An 11,418-nucleotide genomic window follows, 5' to 3' on the forward strand; every position below is an offset into this window, starting at 1 on the left:
TTTTTTAGCTTCACTGCTAATCTCCCCCTGAAATTCTTTTCTGTGAGATAGGACAGAGACCTGGAAATCCTGGGTAAGGCCTAGGACTGGCTTCACTTTTCTGCAAAATAGAAAAATTCCTTGCTCTATCCTGATTCTGCAACTCCCTAATAAATCAGATGGTGGGGATTAACTTCTGTGCTAAAAAGACCAAGTAGATGTCGGGTATGGCTTGATGGTCACCAGGTGGAGCTGACAAGGCTCTAGCCCATGCTGGCAGAAGCTCATCCACAGACATTATCAGTTCTAGGCTTGCCAGCTTATCCTGGGGTGCCAGAGGTGGATCTGGAGAAAGTGACCTTCTTTCTATTCTCTGCCTCACATAAGCCATCTGTGGAGGCCACCAATTTCAGTAGTTTCATAAAAAGGGAAAGGAGGAGAAAAGAACAGCTGAAATCTAGTAATTTTAAAATATGAGGGCTTTTCTCTGATCACAGATATTTAGAGAGCAAAGATATGAGATAATTATGTTTAAAGATTTGGCCATTGATGTTTAAAGACTTGATTTAAAATTCCTTCTTCTTTCAACGCATATGATCCCTCTTCTGAAATCTCTCCTATTTCAGATTGCTTATTTTTTGTCTAACATGCCCCTTGTCACCCCCATCATCCAGGCAGAATTGATGGTTGAAAGGAGAGACCTAACACAAGAAGGCAGAATTCTTTGTGCCTCTGGGTTGTGCCCTCTCCCACTCCTTCTTACAGTTGATTACTCCCTCTGATTGCAAGGCAGACCCCTTGTGGCTTGCCCACATTACTATCTCTAATTCAGGGTTCAGAGATTCTCACAGGTGCTTTCTTGGGCCCAGAGAGCTTCTTGTGGGTAATCCAGTCAAGGAGATACTATTGTAGGATGAGCAATGCTTCTCTCTAAGGGAGACCTGGCCCTAAGCTTAGGTTCCCCAAGTTTTCAGGTGCTAGGTAGTTGGAAGCCAAATGCCTTCTGTAAACAGCTGTACTCTCCACCCAGATGGTCTGGCACTGCATGCCTGATTGTTCTTCATCTAGCAACATCATTTCTCACCCTTGATATGTGAAAAGCCCAAAATAGAAATGGTGCCTAAGCATCAAAATATCTGCAGTGGACTGAGAGCTGATGAAGGCCAAATCTTTCTTTTATCTTGCTTACTCAAAGTTCTTCAATTTTCTACAAAACAAACAAATCAAACAACTATTTCCATGGCAGATAATATTGAACTACTAGTACTGAACAGGCTGGAGCAATAGCGCAACGGGTAGGGCGATCGCCTTGCATGCGGCTGACCCAGATTCCATTCCTTAGGCCCTCTTGGAGAGCCTGGCAAGCTACTGAGAGTATCTCGCCCACACGGCAGAGTCTGGCAAGATACCCGTGGTGTATTCGATATGCCAAAAACAGTAACAAGTCTCACAATGGAGACATTACTGGTACCCGCTTGAGCAAATCAATGAGCAACAGGATGACAGTGATACAGTGATACTGTCCTGAGCCTTATGCACAGCATGTGAGAACTAGGTGGGATCCAGCTGGCAGGATGCTACATTTAATTAATTCAGTCATGAAATGTAGATGGCTTATATTCTAAACCTAAATTTCCATGCTAGTTCTGCTCTTTATTAACTGTCTACTGGGTCAATTTACTTCCCAGTCTCTGTTTTCACATCTGTAAGCTGGGCAAAAATTAATATAAACTTCAAAAAGATGTGATAATGATCATATAAGATAATGTTTCCTGTGTGCTGGGCACTATGAGGTCCTGGCTGCTGTCAAGAAGTTGCTACTGGGAAAGATGTTTCTAAGAAGGCGTGATCCTCTCCCTGTGGAGAGTCATGCAGCTTTTCCGCAATAATCAGTTCACCCAATGTTATTTGTTAGAATGAGATGACTGTCCTCCAGGTTATGCAACTCATTCCTCTATAAAGTGGCTTATTTGGGGTACTAGTCAGGAGTCATATACCATCATTTATCTGGAGGTATGATTTCTCACCTGGACACTGTGTCCCAACAAAACGCAACCCAAATTCTGGGAGGCAAAGAAAGTGTCCATAACAGACAAAGTCAGAATTTCAAGGCCTAATCATTACAGCACTAATAGATTGGGAACAAGAGTTCTCTAAGGTTAGAAGATTAAGTCTGATTTTGAAAGCAGAGATTTGTTTACATCCTATCTCTACCATAAGGGCATTGGTGGAGGACCTTGAACTGATTGTTGGTAGTAAGATGAGGTAACTGTATACACAAAAACTATAATTATCAATATTGGTGCAAACATATAACCTAAACTGTAATATTAAATAAAATATTTTTATTGGTGGAAGGGTGTGAGTGTTTTGGTTGTGATTGAATAACATTATACAGCAGAAACTAAAATAATTAATGCTATAATAACCATGTTACTAAACTATAAATTATAGATTGATTTTATATATATATCCACATATATATATTTACATACATACATACCAGGTCTCCTTTAGAGTAAATCCTGTTCCTCCATCTTCAGACTTGTATGACCTTGAAAATACTGCTTACCTTTGAGATTTGGTTTCTTAAATTTAAATGTTAACAGGATGTGACAAGTATTAGAGATAATGTTCCTGGCCCAGAAAAGCTCCTTATGAAGTGGGATTAACATATTTATTTATGATCAGGTTCTCCCAACTACTTGGTCCATGCAAATGGTCAGTAAATAAGCTTGGTTCTTGATTAATGAACCATAAGTTTCAATAAGAAACTAGGATAAAATAGTCAGAAAATGGTAGGTCTCAGTCTTGAGTGAGGACTATATATATATATATATATATAGAGAGAGAGAGAGAGAGAGAGAGAGAGAGAGAGAGAGAGATGGACACCTCCTGGCAGATCTAAAAGAAGTTCCTGAAGAAAACAGTCCTTTTTAAATTAGAGGAGTATATAGAATGACAAAAAAATCATAGGGTTATAGGGATAGGTTTGGAAACAAAATCACTGTCACTGTTGTCCCATTGTTCATCGATTTGCTCGAGCGGGCACCAGTAACATCTCCATTGTGAGACTTGTTGTTACTGTTTTTGGCATATTTAATACACCACGGGTAGCTTGCCAGGCTCTGCCATGCGGGCGGGATACTCTCAGTAGCTTGCCGGGCTTGCCATTAGGGACGGAGGAATCGAACCTGGTCGGTCGTGTGCAATGCAAACACACTACCGCTGTGCTCCAGCCTAATTTAACGGAAACAAATTTGTTGGGATTTTTTTGGAAACAAAATACTGAATTATTTTAATAAATGTGAGTATTTAAATTGCACAACAGATTTGAAGCAGCATTTTAGAGTTGAATTGAGGCAGAGGGAGACAAAAATGACTGAAGGCTTTGATGTAAAAAAAAAGTGCCTAGTGCCTTGTTTTTTCTAAAGATATCAAGAAAAAAAATTTTTTCTGATCTTCATGGATAAGGTTTTTGAGGTCACTTTCTTCAACTCATCTTTAAATTCTGCCCAGGAAGAACACGCAGGCCTGATTGACAGATTTCAGAATCATGATTTGGATTTTCTTTGCTCCTTATCCAGCTCCATTTTCTCTGTTATGGTTTGAGGGAATAATAGGTCACTTCATTTGATAACCTAGGAAAAAAGGCCCTATTTAAACAGGTTCTATCTTGGGCCTTATAGGAACAGCCCTCAATTGTCATAAAGCTTCACTTTGCATGGCCAACCATTACCTTGGATTTAGATCACTCTTGGTGACGGTTATGAAGAAGTAATTCATGTGTGTAGGAATCAAGGATTTCTGATTCCTGGGTGTCTGGTCAAGTCTCCATCCTTAGTAAAATATTAATACCAAACTTGTCTCTGACTTCTACGATTTTCTCTTTCTTTCTTTTCTATTCTTGTGACTATCACCTGATGCTCAAAGAGTTCTTTTCAGTCAGTCAAATTTTAAACAAGTGTGTGTTTGTGTGTGTGTTAACATGTACATCTATGGAGAGAATATTTCCTAAACCTTCCTCTGAGTGATATCATTAGATCGAATGACAGCAAAATTAGCTCAGCTATTATGGGCATTAAAATAGTAAAACTACTAACGGAGTTATGAAGGGAAAAGCAAACCGCAGAGAAGTAGAAAGGTATCAGAAAAAAACCAAAAATTTAAAAAATAAAGTGTTTAATTAGAAAATCAGCTAAGGACTTAATGACTACAGATCCCCACCAGGCCCCTCACTTCTTTCACCTTATTTCTCCTTCATTTGACAAAGCAGCCAGTGCTAGTTCAGTACAATGCTTGAGCTAAGGAAAATGCTTCTTTGTGTCTCAAGCTAACAGAGAAAAGAGTCTTAAAAAATCATTTTCTTTCCCTTTCTGCATGTAAAATCCACTCTACAGCTTGAGGCCATCTTGCTACTCTAGAGAAAAGTATTTACAAAGAAGGCAGAAAACCGTCTTCACACATAGCCACAAAAGAGAAGGCCAATTAAAGTCCTCAATAGGAAAGAGTTTTGTGAGCTTGTTTCTGTCAGGAACAAAAAAGCCTGGCCATCAACCAACTCCCTTTAGATTAGGAACCAAATTTGAATCACAGGGATGAGAGACCTGAAGAATGGCAGGGATATAACATCCACCAGTGTGAACTCCACCGTCTTCCTTTAGGGCTCATCATGAGGATGTCAGATAGAAAGTTCCAGGGGAAGTACAATTCTCCCTGAACAGTAGAGATGTTTGATAACCCAGAGCAAATAGAGTGAGAGCACATAGCCTAATTCTGCCTCTACTTATAAGGTCATTGACTTTGCCCTCTGTGTTCCTTTTATTTTTGTACTTCTTGGTTTTTGCATTTTTTTAACCCTCAAAATGTAAAATTTGGACCAGAAATAGGTGTTAAGGCACTTGTCCACCACATATCTATCCTGATTCAATCTCTGGTGCCACTTACCGTCCCCCAAGTAACCCCTAAGCACGGAGCCCGGAGTAGCCCCCAAGCAACCCTAGATGTGGCCCAAACCTCCATTTATCAAAACAAATTAAAATACTCTTACTTCCTCCTAATCACTGCCACCTTATTTTTAACAAGAAGAATCTCTTCCAAAATGTGGTCAGCAGGTTGTTTGCCATGCTGGTGTTGGGAGGCAGGGAAGGTAAGATATCTGAATATGAGAAAACTACAGGGAGACAAAATTTGCTATGAAGAAGTCAGGCACTGGGGTAGAAAGTTAAAGACACATATGAGTCACTTATTAACAGAAAAAAGCTTTTATTCCATCTTATGAAGAGACTATCATGAGAGAAAAGGAATGTGCAATGAAGAATCTGACTCCGTTTTTAAATGTTTGATGTCTATCTGTCCTTATCTTTTTCCTATGTGTGTACACATGCTGATAAGAAGGCGTGGTGAGCACAGCTTGCATTCTTTAATGAGAATGAAGAGGAGGGCAGGTTAAGAGTTAAATTTGCCTTTGTAACTGTTTGACTACTTTGAAAGTTATTTTCTTCGTGACCTACCGCTGGGCAGGAAACTGTCCCAAATGGGCCAACAAACTGCCCTAGGAACTTGTAAGCAAACATTTGCAGGGAAGCAGTTAACAGTCAACAAATGTTTAGATATGCAAATTAAGCGACCTATCTGTGATCCCCTTTGATCTATAGGTGTGATTTGCCTTTGATGCTGCAATATGTGTGATTTTCCCTTCCCCCCCAAAAAGGGTATAAATACAGCCTGCTTTTTGGAGTTAGGGCCTTCAGTTATGCCACGCTATTGAGGCACAGTTGAAGGTCCCAATATAGCTATATTGGCTTAAATAAACCCCATGCATTTGCAGAAAGAGTTGTCTTGGTTTTGTTCTTTTGTCTCTCTGAGCCTCCCCGGGGCAGAGATCTGCCGCCCCTAACAAGAAAATATTATCCTAACTCAGTAATGCAGCATCCATACCACAACCACACTGATCCTTAATTTGTTTGCCCTCATCCTTTGTAGAGTAGCCTGAGCAGCTTCAGTTATGTGATCCTTCTTATAGTACATTGATAAGAGAATCCATATGAAGATAAACAAGCACAAGAGAGTAAGTCTTCTGTATAGTCAGAGTCAGATTGGAGTTAGGCTGAGATAAACCAAAGAATATTCTGGATTACCAGAAATGAGAAAAGGCAAGGGAGAATTCCTCTATAGATTTTATAAAGAGTCTTGAATTTGAACTTGCAGCTTCCAAAGTGCAGGGCAACTTTTTGTTGTTGTAAGATACCCAAATTGTTGTAATTTATATGACAACTAGGAGACTAATACAGTATTTTCTTTCATTTTAAATAGAATTTCTTGCATCTTCAAACTGTTCTATTTGCCACTCCTCTACCTAAAAACTCTCATTTGTTTCCACAACCTCAGTCTAGAATGGCCTTACTTCTCTAGGACTTTTCTCTTTTCTTTCTCCTCTTGATGTAGGCAGGTAGATAGGGAAAGGCCCTTGGCTATGAAAATTGAGATTTAACAGAGTCTCTGGGAAGAAGACTCTTAAGACTTGCAGATTCAAGAAAACAAAAGACCCAGAGGAAACCATCAGCATACCCTGAGGATAATGGACCCCTCCCCAGGAGGTTCCCCAAAGATAGCCATCACCTCTCCCAACCTTCCTGGTAACCTTAGCAATGAACTTTTACCTGGAAAGAAACCCTATGTGGGTGGAGGCAGGTTGAAAAAACCCCATAAAAGACACCTTGAACAAAGGAAGGGCGCGCATATGCTTCCTGAGTCCATGTGCTGCTTGTGCCCACATGGCCGAGCACATGTGTCGCCCGCATCGCCTCCCTTGAGATGTGTACTTTTATGCTTTCATACTTTTGTGTCTAAAGCTCAGGTATGTGTAGGGGCACCTCCACCCTCGGAGAAGCCCTCGGTCTCTCTTGAGTGCGTTATTCTTACTATTCTCTCTCCCACTTATCCCTTCCTCCTTCCCTCAGAAACCTCCAAATAAAATCTATTTACTTCACTGCTTGTCTACTCCTGAAATTCTTTTCCTCGAGCAAGACAAGAACCCAGTAACTCTGGGTTCCGGGTGGTAGAGGCAGTTGGGGAGAAAGTGACCATCATTCTCCTCCCTACTTCATGTAAGTCACCCGTGGGGCCCACCGACATCACTCTGACTTATATCCCTGTATGTATCATCCTTCAATGTTTGTGCAGGTGTCTTGTAGATATGCTTCCAAATTTGGCTCACACTGTGCTCAGTCTCTCCTTAGATTTTTATTCTCATACTCAGGATGATTGTTTTCTAAGATTATTCAATAATTGAGGACCTATCCTGTGGCAAGGGTAGAATTAGAAGCTAAATATATGGGAAGAAAGAACATGGCAATGGTACCAGTGAGATATTTTACTTGATTTCTTGTCCTCTGTCTCCCTAATATGTTTATGTCAATCTAGCACCTAAACCCTAATTCACCATCCCTCCCAAAGTATTTCTCCATTTGCCTTACTATTTGGGTTTACTATTTTGGTAAATTGCTTCATCAGTCTTCTATTCCCCCAGGCTGGTAACCTTGGCTTCATCTTTGATTGCTCCTTTTCCAGTAACAATCAATCAATTATCACAACTCCAAGATTCTACCATTAAACTTGTGCCTCCATAGTCTCCCTTGTTTAAATCCACATTAATCCTCATTTGAAACATTCTGGCAAACTCTTCTTCAGTTTCCCTTCTTCCCATTCTCTCTCTTCTGAGTCATCTTATGAGAATAATTACTCTTCCTCAAGCACAGCTGTGATGAGACATTGCTTTAGGAAACCCTCAATGGCTCCCCACTGACCGAAAAATTAAGAGTAAATTACTCACCCTTGCATCTAAGGTCTTTTATGACAAAGCTCTGATCTATTTTATCCCCCAACTCATCCCTATTATACCTTATTCATCAATATGATTAGATGACTTCTGGCAGTTTCCCATTTTTCATATTTCTGCTTTGTTAGTCTCCTAAAAAATTCTTGAAAACTCTCATACTACTCTAATCCCACCTTGCACAGGAAGCTTCTGCCATGTGGGATCCTACCCTCTTTGACTATTCTTTACCCATGATATGTACCTCTTGAATTTTATTTATTGTGCTTGTACCACTTGAATATTTGTTTTGCCCCAACAGCTAGAATGAACCCATTACTCCATGACAGATGTTCTCAGATGTGTCTAACATCCTCAGACAACTTCACTGAATCAGTATCTTTAGGGGTGGTAACACTCAGGGACACAATGAAATTTTCTAAAAGCTCTTCATTAAATTACAGAAGGACTTTACATTAATTTGAGATGCCACAGTAATCTGTCTTTGGGCATTTAATGGAAACTGAAAGGAGAAGTATAGCACTGTCCCGTTGCTCATCAATTTGCTCAAGCGGGCACCAGTAACATCTCCATTGTGAGACTTGTTACTGTTTTTGGCATATTGAATACGCAACGGAGAGCTTGCCAGGCTCTGCCATGCAGGCGGGATACTCTCGGTAGCTTGCTGGGCTCTCCGAGAGAGATGGAGGAATCGAACCCAGGTCGGCCGCGTACAAGACAAACGCCCTACCCGCTGTGCTATCACTCCAATTTGGGGCCAGAGAGAAAGAGTACAGGAGTTAAGGTGCTAACATTCATATGGCCAACTTTTGTTTCATCACCAGTACCTCATATGGTTCCCGAGAATACCCTCTGAGATCCACAGCATGAGGCCCCAACTATTCAACCCCAAATTGCAGGTCCCCATGGAACACTGACAAGTTCACAGCACAAAATGATTATAATAAGTAGTATCACTTGTATCATTTGTCATCTTGTTGTTCATCGATTTGCTTGAGTGGGCACCAGTAACTTCTCCATTTGTCCCTGATGCATGCTAGTGTAGCCCAATGGTGTCTGCTCGCTCCAGGAACACGAAGAGCCTCAAACTGTTCATTCAGGGTCTTGACAAAGAAGTCTGACCATCTCGTAGGTGGGCAGCCACACGTTCTTTTGATGTCCCGTGGAATCCAGTCAGTAACAGCTCTAGTCTAGCTATCATCTCTAAATCGCATTGTGTTCAGCCCATCTGATTTTCGATGCCTTGGCTAACGAGACCTGTCCCTGATTCTTGATCGTTGTTGGAGGTCAAAACTCCAGATTCCTTCTCTCACTTGAGTGAAACATGATATTCCAAGCATAGCTCTTTCAATTCCTCTTTGGGATACCTGAATAGCGTTCTCATCCTGTTTTTGTAGGGCCCATTTTTGTATGCCCATCATTACATAAGGGGGATCATAGCTGAATTTAGAAAATGAATTTAGTAAATTTATTAAAATATTTAAAATCGGCAGTGACGTGGCACGCAGGAGATCATGGGATGGGGTGTTACTGGCACTCCCACATGAGATCTGGAGCAGCCGTGTACACAACGGCCCCTCTGCTCCTTAAAGACTATGATCCGGGAGGTCTACTAACCCAATTTGACTCTCAGCGGCTTCTTATAGAAATGCACTTAGACTGTGAACTGAGCTAAAATATCAGAAATCCAAAATCACGCAGCTGCTGTTGTGGCCGTGCGAGCTCATATAATCTTTATTCTCAGCAATGGAAAACAAATTATCAAATGATGCCTTTTCAGCAGGTTTGATTGTTGGGGGAAAATTCCAAATAATAAGAGTGAGTTCTCTGTTGAAATATTGAATATATTCAAAGTATAGAGAGAATAAAGTGAAGATCATTAGCCACTCAGGTGGGGGGATGGGTGTGGGAGGGGGATACATGGGGTTCTTGGTGGTGGAACATGTGAAGGGATGGGGGGTTGATCATTATATGACTGTGACTTAAACCTGAAAGCTTTGTAACTTTTTTCATGGTGATTCAATAAAATAAAAATTAAAAATAAATAAATAAATAAAATGTGGTTTTTTTTTAATTATTTCAGACCTTTATTAACAGGTGCTTGCAGTTTGTTGACTTTTTGGAAAAAATCAAGCTGTAAACTTTTTATTACAAATTAAAAATGAGGTTCTTAAAAATCTCAACTTGACCAGATATGAAACAATTTAAAAACCTTTAAAGGTGTATTGAGAAAAACCTAGGGTCTCATCTCCTTGATTTTCCTTATCTTCTTCATTGCCGTCCTCTCTAGGCTGTCTTTGGCGAGGAGGCCCCCTGCGGAATTGTGGTCTATTACCTCGATACATAGTCTGCCTCACTGGTCTACCTTGTTCTCCTGCACCCTGGTTGTCAGCACCCTCCATCACTTCTCCCTGCACAGGAAGGTTGGAATACTGTGGTTGACGCCCATAGGGCCTCCACATGTAGTAAGGTGCGAACCGTCGCCTGCGGTAGGGCAAGCGTTGTTGGGCCTGGTCTCCGACGACCCCTCATTCTTTTCCCCACTCTCACTATTCTGGTAATTCTGCTGGTAATTGCGTGCAGGACCCCTGCGACGTGGATAGCGTCTATAATGGTTACGATCTGCTGCGTATTTACTGCCTTGCACTGAAACTCCACCAGGGCCTGTAGCATTTGCTGCCTCCGCACCCTTTCCTCCTTCAACAACATCAAACTCCACAGTCTCTCCATCTCCTACACTGCGAAGGTACTTCCTGGGGTTATTCTTCTTTATAGCAGCCTGGTGTACAAATACATCTTCCTTGGTGTCATTCCTGTTGATGAAACCATATCTGTTCCTTACATTGAACCATCTTGTCCCCGCCCGCGGGCGCCTCCGATGTGAGCCCGCCCGGGGCCGCCGCTCCCTGCGCTGTTGACCCTGGTGCTGGGCTTGGTGTCAGCGGCGCTGAGGGCGGGGGCGGCGGGCGGCTGCTGGGTCTCGGCCTCGCTGCTCATGGTTGCGGTGATGGTGACTGGGGCCGGCTGCGGCAGCTGCGGCTCCTCCCGGGGTGTGATGGTAACTAGGCCGGCGGCGGCGGTGGGGCTGCTCAGGGCTCTCTGGGGTCCGCTCTCTGTTCCCGCTACCGATCGAACTCTAAAATAAAATGTTTAAAATCGAATTTAATATTTGACTAGAATAGCAGCAAATGTTACTAGAGCTCATTGTGTGTCAGACATTCTAAATGTTCACAGATATGAAATTCATTTAATGTTCACAATGATCCTTTTACTGGTGAGGAAACTTAGCACAAAGCACTTAAATGTCTTGACCAAGATCATAGCTAATAGTGATGGAGTTGAGCCCAAGCCAACTGATTTCCCACTGCCAACTCCCAAGTACCTGTTGTCTTGTCCCTCACTGTGCTATAGGAACCAGAAACAAGCCTCCACTCTTGGACCTTCGCTGAGTCCCCAGGAAACATCCACTTTTCAACTTGTAATGCAGAGATAAGTCTCACACATAAAAACCAGTGTTCCTAAATTTTCCTGGGAACCAGGCTCCACATGGAGTAGCCATGCATGGAGCTGCTATGTTTACCTCTCCTCACATGGGAATGGTG

At 41.8% G+C, this 11,418-nt stretch overlaps 1 pseudogene; it reads right to left on the minus strand.

Annotated features, from left to right (window-relative positions):
* Nucleotides 1–9,898: 9,898 nt before the first annotated feature.
* Nucleotides 9,899–10,932, minus strand: LOC101553438 (Y-box-binding protein 1-like; annotated as a pseudogene).
* Between the last annotated feature and the right edge of the window lie 486 nt (nucleotides 10,933–11,418).

This window comes from Sorex araneus, chromosome 3 (genome assembly GCF_027595985.1).
Source record: "Sorex araneus isolate mSorAra2 chromosome 3, mSorAra2.pri, whole genome shotgun sequence".
Taxonomy (NCBI): Eukaryota; Metazoa; Chordata; class Mammalia; order Eulipotyphla; family Soricidae; genus Sorex; species Sorex araneus.